Here is a 12762-nt window from a genome sequence, read left to right as displayed (position 1 = left end):
TCTGGGACCTGAGCTGGGCCCACCGGAACTGCTGGGGCCAGAACCTCATCATCAAAGTCAACCTGAGGCTCCGCTGCTGGTGCTGCTTCCCTGGGCTGAGCTTTGCCCCTACCTTGGCCTCTAGCACGGCCTCGGCCTCGCCCTCTGCCCCTCGTGGGAGCTGCTGCTGGGGGCTCGGGCTGCTGGTCAACGGATGAGGAAGCACGTGTTCTCGGCATCTGCGAGAGAAAAGAATAGAAATTCAATCAGCACTGAGAAACCAAACTGCACGATAGGAAAGAATAGATGTGAAACTTTTCCTAACTCGGTAGCCTCTAGGGGATAAATACAGACGTCTCCATACCGATCCCTCAGACTCTACTAAGCTTGTCTATGAATTGTGAGACCTATGTAACCTAGAGCTCTGATACCAACTTGTCACAACCCGGATTTCCCACCCTCGGGAGTCGTGATGGCGCCTACTAATGTGAGCTAGGCAAGCCAATATTTAACAAATTACCTTTCTAACCATTTTATACTCTTTAACAATTAAAGACAAAAACGTGAAAAACAGCGGAAAATTTTAAATAAGCAGAAGAGAAGCAATAGAATATCTGAACATGTAGTTACTACAACTGATTAAGCCTTAACCACCCAGAACTGGTGTCACAGTGTCATAGACCATCTAAGAGTGCTAAATACAAAGTCTGAAAATAAACGATATACTGTCTCAGAATCAAAGAGATGAAACACGAAATAAGTGATAGAGGAGACGCCAGGGCCTGTGGACGCCTGCAGGTCTACCTTGGATCTCCGCGTGTCCTGAAGGTAACCACTCAATCAACGGTCCGAAGTCTACAGCACTGGGATCTGCACAAAAGAGTACAGAGTATAGTATCAGCACAACCGACCCCATGTGCTGGTAAGTGCCTAGCCTAACCTCGGCGAAGTAGTGACGAGGCTAGGACCGGACTACCATATAAACATGTGCAGTTATATAATATACAACAGAAAGTAAAGCAGAAATAAACAAGTAAAGATGGGAGGGGAAAAGCATGCTTCGGGGAATAACAGGTAAAACAGAATATCAAGAGAATTATAAAGGAACTAAAATCCAACTACTAACAAGGATAAGGAAAACAAAGGCAGAATTCACTTTCATTTCACATCTTGTTGTAGGCGTGCAACCCGCTCCCATTTCACATATCTCGTGGCAGGCGTGCCACCCGCTCCCATTTTATATATCTCGTGGCAGGCGTGCCACCTGCTCCCATTTCATTTACCTCGTGGCAGGCGTGCCACCCGCTCCCATTTCATATATCTCGTGGCAGGCGTGCCACCCGCTCCCATTTCATATATCTCGTGGTAGACGTGCCACCCGCTCCCATTTCATTTATCTCGTAGCAGTCGTGCCACCCACTCCCATTTTATTTACCTCGTTGCAGGCGTGCCACCCGTTCCCATTTCATATATCTCGTGGCAGGCGTGCCACCCGCTCCCATTTACAAATCAACAACAACCACAAAGAATCCCGGCAAGGGAACAAGAGCAATATAACAACATCCCGGCAAGTGAACAAGAACAATATAACAACATCCTGGCAAGGGAATAATAATATTTCAAACAAACATCCCAGCAAGGGAACAATGATGATAGTAACATGTGAGGCACAATAAACCACAACGGAGTCATAACAATTATAATACAAGACTCGCGGGCATGCTTGACACCGACATATAGATACTCGTCACCATGCCTATACGTCGTACTCCACAATTAACACGTAGCAAATAAGACACGACTCCTAATCCCTCAAGCTAAGGTTAGACCAACACTTACCTCGATGCCACGAACACCATTCACGTCTCAATTATCGCTTTACCCCTTGATTTCACCACCAATCCACTCGTATCTAGCCACAAGTTACTTAATTACATCAATAAACGCTAAATGAATCAATTCGAATGCATGAAAATGGATTTCCCAAAGTTTTACCCAAAAAGTCAGAAATCGCCCCCGGGCCCACATGGTCAAAACCCGAGGTTCAAACCAAAACCCGATTACCCATTCCCCCACAAACCCAAATATATAATTTGTTTTGAAATCGGACCTCAAATCGAGGTCCAAATTCCCAATTTTTAAAAAACCTAGGTTCTACCCAAAACACACCAAATTACCCCATGAAAATCATTGATTTTGAGTTGAAATCATATTAAAAGATGTTAATGATTGAAGGAAACGAGTTAAAATTGACTTAAAATCGATTTGGAAGAAGAGTTGTTCTTGGAAAATCGCCCTAGGGAGTTTGTGTTTTGAAAAGATGTGAAAAATGGGTTAAAATTCGTCTAAGTATAAAAGTTGCAGGTCTCAGATGTGGGAATTGCGAATTGCGAACCCCGACCTCTGCTAGCTTGGGAATTGCGAAAGGACTCTCGCATTTGCGAGTTGGGAATTGCGAGAGGGGCGTCGCATTTGCGACTACAGGCTGGGAAAAGGGGCATCACATTTACGATGGGTTTCCTTGCATTTGTGAGATGGAGCTGGCCTGGGCTTCCTTCGCAATTGCGATAAGCCGTTTGCATTTGCGAGCCTGCAGGCCTGCTATGCACAGCTGAAAAATCTGCAATTTTCTAAGTCCAAAATACACTCTGTGGCCTATCCAAAACTCACCCGAGCCCTCGGGGCTCCAAACCAAACATACACACAACCTCAAAAACATCCTACGGACTTATTCGCGTAATCAAATCACCAAAATAACGTCATGAACATCGAATTAAACCTCAAGATCAATGAAATTCTCAAAACTTCTTAAACATCAAATTTTACATTTAAGGTCCGAATCACGTCAAATGGATTCCGTTTCTTACCAAACTTTACCGACAACACATATAAATCATATTAAACCTGTACCGGGCTCCGGAACCATCATACGGGCCCGATACCACAGGTTTCACATAACATTTCACTTTCAAAAACCTTTATATTTTTCAGAAAATAATTTCTTTCAAAAATTCATTTCTCGGGCTTGGGACCTCGGAATTCGATTCTGGGCATACGCCCAAGTCTCATATTTTCCTACGGACCCTCCGGGACCGTCAAATCACGGGTCCGGGTCCGTTTACCCAAAACGTTGACCGAAGTCAACTTAATTCATTTTAAAGCCAAATTTTATCATTTTTCATAGATTTTCACATATAGACTTTCCGGTTATGCGTCCGGACTGCGCACGCAAATCGCGGTGATGCTGAAAGATGTTTTTAAGGCCTCAAAACACAGAATTTAATTTAAAAACAAGTGATGAACTTTTGGGTCATCACATCAGGTGTCGGTCATGCCCGTTGCTATGTATTTCTAGTCAATCCAGAGGCCGTTGCTTCCAACGCCGTGATTACATGTATTGTTTCAGTGTGCCACAGAGAGGCTTCAGTGTTATTTGACCCTGGTTCCACTTATTCATATACGTCATACTTTGCTCGTTATTGAGATATGCCTTATGATTCTTTAGTTATTCCTGTTCATATATCTAAACCGATGGGTAATTCTATTATGGTAGACCGTGTATATTGGTCCTGTATGGTGACCATTGGAGGTTATGAGACCACAGTTGATCTTTTACTGGTTAGCATGATTGATTTTGACGTGCTTTTGGGCATGAATTAGTTGTTGCCATAGTAGAGTTATTGCTTATGATCCGTTTCAGTTGAAGCCCCATGAGAAGAACTACTTTGTTCATGATTTGGAGTTGGTAACCATTGTTCACGCGTTGCAGATTTGGAGGCATTATCTTTATGGAATGTCTTTCGAGTATTCACAAATCAAGGAGTCTCCAGCACTTATTCAAGCTGAAAGATCTGAACTTGAGGCAGCGGAGGTGGTTAGAGTTGATAAAAGACTATGATTATACCATTCTTTATCATCCTGGGAAGGCCAATGTGGTGGAAAATGCTTTGAGCAAGAAGGCTGAGAGCATGGAGTGTGTGTTCAGCGGAATTTTCGGGCATTCCACATGATAGGGACTTTTGTATTGATTTGGTTTCGAGCACTCTGCCATTTCTCTTCCACCGTACCATATGGCTCCAATCGAGTTAAAAGTATTGAAGGAGTAGTTGCAAGATTTGCTTGATGAGGGATTCGTCAGACCGAGTGTATCTCCTTAGGGTACACTGATATTGTTTGTGAAGAAAAAGGATAGTTCTATGAGGATGTGCATTGATTATCGACAGTTGAACAAGGCAATTAAGAACAAGCATCCACTGCCTCGTATTAATGATTTGTTTGATCAACTTCAGAGTGCCAAGGTGTGATCTAATAGATTTGAGAGCTATCTATCATCAGGTGAAGATTAGGGCTTCGGATATCCCTAAGACAACTTTTAGGACTCGTTATAGCCGTTATGAGTTCTTAGTGATGTTATTTAGTTTGACTAATGCACTAGCGACTTTCATGGATTTGATGAACCGAGTGGTCAAACCTTGTTTGGATTTCTTTGTGATTGTATCATTGATAATATACTGGTTTGCTCTTGTAGTAAAGAGGAGCATGATCAACACTTGCGGATTATACTTTAGACTTTAAAGGATCGTCAACGATATTCCATGTTTTGAAGTGTGAGTTCTGGTTGGACTCAGTTGCATTCTTAGGTCATGTTGTGTCTAGTAATGGTATCAAGTTTATCCTAAAAAGATTGAAGCGGTTTTGAATTGTCCTAGACTTACTTCAGCTATAGAGATTCGGAATTTCTTAGGTCTGGCGGGCTACTATCGTCGCTCTACTGAGGAATTTTCATGTATTGCTGCTCCAATTACCAATTTTCACTCAGAACGATGCTCCTTTCATATGGTTTGATGAGTGTAAGGAGAGCTATTAGAAGCTCAAGTTTGATTCGACTAGCGCTCCGATGTTGGTATTGCCCATAGGTTCAGGGCCTTATATTGTGTATTGTCATGCTTCACATATTAGGCTTGGTGCAGTTTTGATGCAAGATTGTAGGGTGATTGCCTACGCATCATGTTTATGATTTGGAGTTGGAAGCTATTGTGCACGCGCTCATAGGGTGATTGCCTACGCATCATGTTTATGATTTGGAGTTGGAAGCTATTGTGCACGCGCTCAAGATTTGGAGGCACTACTTGTACAGCGTATCATGTGAGGTTTAAACTGATCATTGGAGTCTCCAGCACTTGTTCAAGCAAAATGATTTGAATTTGAGGCAGCAAAGGTGGTTGGAGTTGTTGAAAGACTATGATATCACTATATTGTATCATTCGGGAAAGGCAAATGTGGTGGCCGATGCATTGGGTAGGAAGGCAGAGTGTGTGGATAGTTTGACATTTATTCCAGCCAAGGAGAGGCCTTCGGCTATGGATGTTCAGGCTTTGGCTAACAGATTTGCGATATTGGATATTTTTGAGACTGATAGGGTTCTTTCTTGTGTTGTTACACAGTCGTTCTTTTTTGAGTGTATTAAGGCTAACAAGTATGACAGTCCACACTTGTTGGTATTGAAGGATGAATGCAGCAAGGTGGCGTGAAGAAGGTGGTGATTGGGGATGATGTTGTATTTCGACTTTAGGGTCGAATTTGTGTTCGTAATGTTGATTTTTTTGAGGGAGTTGATTCTTGAGGAGGCTCATAGTTCACAGTCTTCTATTAATCCAAGTTTCACAAAGATGTATCGCGACTTGAAGCAACATTACTGGTGGCGGAAGATGAAGAAGGACATTATTGGACATGTTTCATGGTGTTTGAATTGTCAACATGTGAAATATGAACATCTGAAACCAAGTGGTTTGACTTAGAGGTTGGTGATACCGAAGTGGAAATGGGAGCATATTACTATGGACTTTGTGGTAGGCTTAACACGGACTTTGAGTAAGTTTGATATAATGTGAGTCATTGTGAATAAATTGACCAAATATACGCATTTTATTCCGGTGATGACTTCTTACACTTCGGAGAAGTTGTCTCATATCTACATCAGAAAGATTGTTCATTTGCACGGTGCACCCATTTCAATCATTTTAGACTATGGCACTCAGTTCACATTGCACTTTTGGATCAGCGTGAGTTGGGCACGCAAGTGGAGCTGAGCAGTGCATTTCACCCGCAGATAAGTGGCCAGTCTGAGTAGACCATTCAGATCCTTGAGGATATGTTAAGGGCATATGTTATTGATTTTGGAGGCTATTGGGATGAATTCATGTCATTGACAAAGTTTTCCATTAGTAACAACTACTAGTCCATAATTCAGATGGCGCTGTATGAGGCTTTATATGGTAGTAGGTGTTGTTCTCCTATTGGTTGGTTTGATCCTGGTAAGGCTAGGATGTTGAATACGGATTTGGTTCGTGATGATTTGGAGAAGGAGAAGTTGATTCATGAAAGTCTTCAAACAACGCAGAGTAGGCAGAAGAGTTATGCAGACAAGAAGGTCCATGATGTGGCTTTCATGGAGGGCGAACGAGCACTTTTAGAAGTTTCGCGTATAAAGGGTGTGATGAGATTTGGGAAGAAGGGAAAGTTGAGCATGAGGTTTATTGGTTAGTTTGAGGTGTTAAAGAGAGTTGGGGAGGTCGCGTATAGACTTGCTTTGCCGCATAGTCTTACGGAAGTTCATCCGATATTTCATGTTGCTATGCTCTAGAAGTATCATAAAGATAAGTCGCATGTTCTAGACTTCAGCACGGTGCAACTTGATAAGAATTTGACTTATGAAGAAGAGCCGACAACTAATGTAGAACGACTGATTAGAAAGTTGAGATCTAAAGATGTTTCTTCCGTGAACGTGCTTTGCAATTAACAGCCGACTGAGGAGGCTACTTGGGAGTCCAAGACGGATATGAGGAGTAGATATTCGCATTTTTTTACCTATTAGGTACATTTCTATGTACCTTCAAGGACGAACGTTTCTTTTAGAGGTGGAGAATATAATGACCCGATAGGTCATTTTGAGTTCTAGATTTTCTTTTCATGATTTGAGACCTTGAATAGCTTCAATTGATAATTTATGACTTGTGTGCATGGTTCGTTTCAAATTCCGAAAAGTTTTTATGTGTTTTGATATAGAAATCTTAATTCTAGAGCTTTGAAGTTGTTGGAGTTGATCACGATCAATATTCTTGGTAAACAACCTTGGTCCGATATTTTGATAATTCTAGTAGGTTCGTATATTAATTTTGGACTTATATTATATTTGGTTTGGGTCCCGGGTAATCCGAGGCCGTTTCGGTGCTTATTGTTGAAAGTTGGAATTTGAACTTATGAACACTTAAAAATCTTTGAGTTTTGATGGTTGATTCTTGATTATGATGTTATTTTGATGTTTTGAACTTATTAGCGAGTTCGTGTAGGATTTATATACTTGTTTAATGTTTGGATGGGCTCCCGAGGGGCTCGAGTGAGTTTTGGATCAGTTTCTGGTTATTTTGATAAGTCTTGGAGTTGCTGGTGCTGCCGTCATTACCATTGCGATGAATTGCTTGCTCGTATTTGAGAATAACACCTTGCATTTGCAAAGTCTGAGAAAGGAAGGACAACTTTGCAATTACGAAGCTGGGATTGCATTTGCGATGCTCGTAATTGCGAAGCGAGTGTTCCATTTGCGACTTTAGTGTTCAGGCGCCTCTTCGCAATTGCGACCACTGGTTCACTTTTGCGAGCTAAGCAATTGTGAACAATAGTTCGTAATTGGGATATCCGCAGTTGGGATAACAATAAGAAATTTCAGGATTAGCTCATTTTATTTTATTTTTTAGACCTAGACAACACAAGGAGGCGATTTTGGAGAGGATTTTCTTCCCAACTTCAAGGGTTAGTAAATTTAACTTATTTTTGATTAATTTTTGTTACTTTCTATATATTTTCATCTCTAAATCTAGGATTTCATGGAGTAGAAATAGAATTTTTCTGTAGAAACTTAAGATTTTTTTTAGAGATTTAGACCTTGAATTTAGGTCGGATCGCGAAGCAAGTCACATATTTAGCCTCGGGGATGAATGAGTAATCAGGAATAGGTATTGATTTTGGATTTTGACCAAGTGAGCTCGGGTTGACTTTTTGTTGATTTTTTGAATATGTTAAAGATCGAACCTTTTTGATACTAGACTAGTTTATAAAGCTCGTTTTGACTTATTTGAGTAAGGTTTGACTAAATTTGAGTTGTTTTAAGACTTGTTTCAAAGGGAAAGCGGTCTTGGATTATTGATTTATTCCGGAATGAGATAAGTTACCTTGATTAGAGGGAATTAGGTCGTAAATATCTTACTTGCTATGTGCTAATTGTATTGGGGACGACATTTGTGCATGATAACGAGTATATATGCGTTTGTTATGGGTTAAAGCATGTGGGTAGAAGTGTTTATTCATATTTTTTCCTAATTCTTGTGTTATTCTCTTATGTTCTATTGAATTGTGAGACTCCTTGATTTCTTACGTGTTATTGGCAAATATTTTGGGCCTTGTTCGGGTATATCTTCGAAATGTCTCTTGAAATATTGAAATGCTGAAATGCCTATATGTTTATCCTTTTCTTGGTATATTTTTCTTGCTCGTTTTCTCCACGATATTATGTTGTGCTCCTTGTAATGTTCGTCGCTTGTTGGGTGTTTTCATGCGGACTAGTATTGAGATTGGACCGGGTTACACGCTGTAACTGTATATTGGTTAGATCGGCTATATGTCGCAACTGTACTAAAATTGGCCCAGGTTGTACTTTTCAACGGTATTGAAGTTGGATTGGATTGTACACCGCAACAGATATGATTTGAGATTATTTCTTGTTTGATGTTTCTGTTCGGTGGTGTTTGTATCTTAATGTTATCCGCTGTAGTTATTTTTGTGAAGCTTGTTGTTTATTCTCTTATTTGAACTTATTCTTTTATTCATTTCTCTATTTTTATTGCTTCCTACTTATTACTTGCACATATTTATAAGTAAGCATCTCTTTACTACCTCGTCGAGGTTAGACTTGTACTTACTGAGTACATTGATCAGTTATACTCAAACTACATCTTTGCACTTCTTGTGCAGATCTAAACATTGGCCCTAGCAGTGCTCAGAGGGGCGACTAGTTGGACTTCCGGAGATTCGAGGTAGTGCGCACCCTCGTTCGTAGACTTTGGAGTCACCGTCCTTTTATTTATTATTATTAAATGATATGAGATAGTATTGTACTTCTTTTCTGATATTGTATTTAGTACTCTTATTAGCTCATGTACTACATGACACCAAATCTTGCGGAGTTGATTAGACAATATTTGGTTTGGAAATATTATGTTCTATGAAGCTTTTACCTTTATTTATAATATTATGAAATTATATGTTAGTCTTGCTCCTCTATTATTGTTAAGTGTTGGTCTGTCTAGCAGGCAGGGTTAAGTGCCATCACGATCCTTTTGTTAAGTGTTGAGACAATCCACTCATGATAAGGGTATATTTGGGACAAAAATCAAACGGAGGACAAATGTGTTCTATTTCCCATAGTTGAGTGACAAATTTGAACCAATTCACTAATGATAAAGACATATTTAGGACCAAATTTAAAATAAGGGCAAATTTGCTCAATTTCTAATAGATGAGGGAGCATTTTTTGCCCTTTTCCCCTTTAAATATAAAGTCAAGTTTAAGTTTGAAAGAACATGTATGAATTGTGATGAAATGATACAACTATTCAGAATAGACTCCTCTGAAACTCTATAAATTCATACCTCTATTTAAAGAAGTAATTAAGTCGATCTGTACTATATACAAAGACTTCTTTTGATCCTGAATAGACTGGCCTAAATTTTACCAAATACTAGTATATCGACAATATCTCTTCAAGGATAGTGATATTTATGTCAAAACTTTTCTTCTTCAATTTTGTTCTTTCTATGTTTCTAACAGTGATAACTCACGAGTCACGACTGTCAGGGTGTCGCCCATTCTACCTATATGTATCTAGTGTTACTTTAAATGAAATGTTTATTTTGATTGTTACCAGTGCTGCCGGCCTTAGGGTAAGGCAAGTAAAGCAAAGGCTTTAGGCCCCATAATTTTGGGGGCCTTATTTTTTGCTAATAGTAGGTTTATGAATTAATTATTTCAAAAAAATTAAGTATTTTAAGGGAAAAAAGTATATTTTTAATAAAATGAAAAGAAAATTTTAATATATTTGAATAATTCGTAGCATATAAAAATAGTTTAATATTCTATTTAGTGGTTAAAAATATTGTGCTAACCTCGAGAGTTCCTTAAAACATAATAGTCAATTGATATTGACGATTTAGACTTATTTTTCAAATTAAAACAGTTAAAAATAGTATAACTAGAAGATAATACTCTAATTGATAATTCGATATACTCAATCATATAAGAGGACTTGATTCTTTTTCAAATGCATATATTGCTTATAGAACAATATTAATAATTTTTACACTAGTTTTATATACAATAATAATTTGTTTAAAATTAAAATTGATAAAAATCTTACTTAAGATCAACAATGTCTCCAGATAAATTAAATGAATTATCTATACATATTATTAATTGAAAAAATCATTAGAAGAAATTGATTATAAACAAAATTATTACGCTAACTTTAAATTTAAAAAATCTAGATAAATAAACTTCAAATATATATATATATATATATATATATATATATATATATATATATATATATATATAAAGTTAAGGCCTCTAATCAAAATTTGGGTTTAGGCCACCAATTTTGTTGACCCGACCGGGATTGTTACTTAAATACAATGTTTGTTTTGATTGTTACTTAAACTTTGTTGTATCGTATTGTTAAATTCGTTATGTAACGACGAAAAGTGCTACTTTATGGAACGACCGATTCGGTGTGGTCGCGTCGTTACCTTATTTTTTTCTTATATTGCCCTTCCTTATTATGAAATAATCTTATTTTATCTTTTACCCTGCCTTTTTATATAGTAATTCTATCTCATATATTATTTTTTCTTTATAATATTGCAAGTTTATTCAACATATTGTTGGTGCATGACATCATGAAATAACGGTAATCAATACAATCTATCCAAGAATTGTATACATCTAAGCGATACAGTACAATACGATACAATATTATACGATACATTATGAAACGATATATAACAACCATCCAAACAAGCTATTAAGACCATGATGCGGGAAAGAAGAGCAGAAAGGGCAAGAAAGTAAAAGGAGAAGCACTATTCTGCATATATACTCAATACACTCATCATTATTAATATTGCAACCGAATACACATGATATATGATAAAACAACCAAAAGTAAAATAATTTTACTTACCTTATTTTAACACAATTCAGTCACTTATGCAATATTTCACACAGCCCACAGGTAGCACATAAAGATGGAAAGCGGAACATGAAAAAGGAAAACAACATAAGCATAGGAATTTCTTTATGTTATTCCTAAGGAGAACATGTAAAATTCGGCCCACAACTTCTGCAAACGGTGCCACTAGAGCAGTCTATATTTTCCCTGCAGGGTAAAAGACAAGCTCTGTCATTAAGTGCAGGAATCAGTAGGTTTCCTTTCATAATATTGTAGGAGTACATATTTAATGGTATGTTTCGCGATGCCATCACTTGCATCCTCGGAACGCTCAAGACATTAACTGCATATATATAAATCAATAGTAAGTTAAATACATATTTAATGGTAAGTTAAATTGGGCAGCCCGGTGCACTAAGCTCCCGGTATGCACAGGGTCCGGGGAAGGTCCGGACCATAAGGGTCTATTGTACGCAGCTTTACCCTGCATTTCTGCAAGAGGCTGTTTTCACGGTTTGAACCCGTGACCTCCTGGTCACATGGCAGCAACTTTACCAGTTACGCCAAGACTTCCCTATAAAATTAGTATGCAAGTACATGTAGAAACATATCATATGCTCATATGCATATATATGAATATAAGTTATAGGTAGGAAAAAAAGAGAACTACTAACTAGTAATCGCCAAAAGGAGAGCAGCAATAAGAAAAGTAATCCTATTTCCGGCCATGTTAACACAACTTTAAGAATTGCGACAGAGGAAAGTGTATTTGGTTGAATTTTATTGCTCAATTAAGGGCTTTATTTATAGCCCCACTCCAAAGTTTTTTTCCTCACAGAAATCAATATTTTATTATGAACTCGTGTATGTCGTGCATAACCTACTATGATTGCATTTCAAATGAAATAAGCAGTATTACTCCACCGTTTCATTCAATTACAAAAAAAATGACACGTTTTATAATTTTCTTAATAACAAGATTTTATAATCACACATAAACAAAAAAATTTAAATATTTTATAGCCATACAAATATTATGTAATTAGTCTTAGGGTACACGCGTTGTAAGGATGTTTTTCTATTTAGTACTATACAAAAACTGCAGTTCTTTAGATGATAACTTTTCAATTGACTAAACACAATACAAAATTGTAATCGCTATCGCATTGTGTTACTTTTCTTTTTGATATCTAACGGATGCCATAGATAAATATGGGCTATGAAGATTTGTATCAATTTTCTATTTTAAAGATACAAAATTACAATGAACGAATGCAATAAATGGTGCGGAAAAAAAATGCAAGAATGAAAAAGACAAAATCTTAAACTGATTAAGGAGTCTAATTTTTTGTTAACTCTAAACTGATTATTAATATTCTGTGCTCTCTAATGGAGTTATTAAACAATCAACCCTATGTCAAACGGAACAACATCACCAATCTTGAAGAAAAAATATTTTAGTCGTGTTAAAATAAAGGAGAGCTTATGCTAGATATTCAACGAAA

General features: G+C 37.8%; 1 long non-coding RNA gene across 1 annotated transcript; it reads right to left on the bottom strand.

Moving 5' to 3' along the window:
* Nucleotides 1-11157: 11157 nt before the first annotated feature.
* LOC109207690 lies at nt 11158-12033 on the bottom strand. Its single transcript, XR_002065050.1, has 2 exons — nt 11932-12033; nt 11158-11600 (listed from the first exon to the last, which is right to left on the bottom strand). It is a non-coding gene; the product is annotated as an uncharacterized LOC109207690 (long non-coding RNA).
* Between the last annotated feature and the right edge of the window lie 729 nt (nt 12034-12762).

This window comes from Nicotiana attenuata, unplaced genomic scaffold (assembly GCF_001879085.1).
Source record: "Nicotiana attenuata strain UT unplaced genomic scaffold, NIATTr2, whole genome shotgun sequence".
NCBI classification, from domain to species: Eukaryota; Viridiplantae; Streptophyta; class Magnoliopsida; order Solanales; family Solanaceae; genus Nicotiana; species Nicotiana attenuata.
This window is presented reverse-complemented; position numbering and strand designations above follow the sequence as displayed.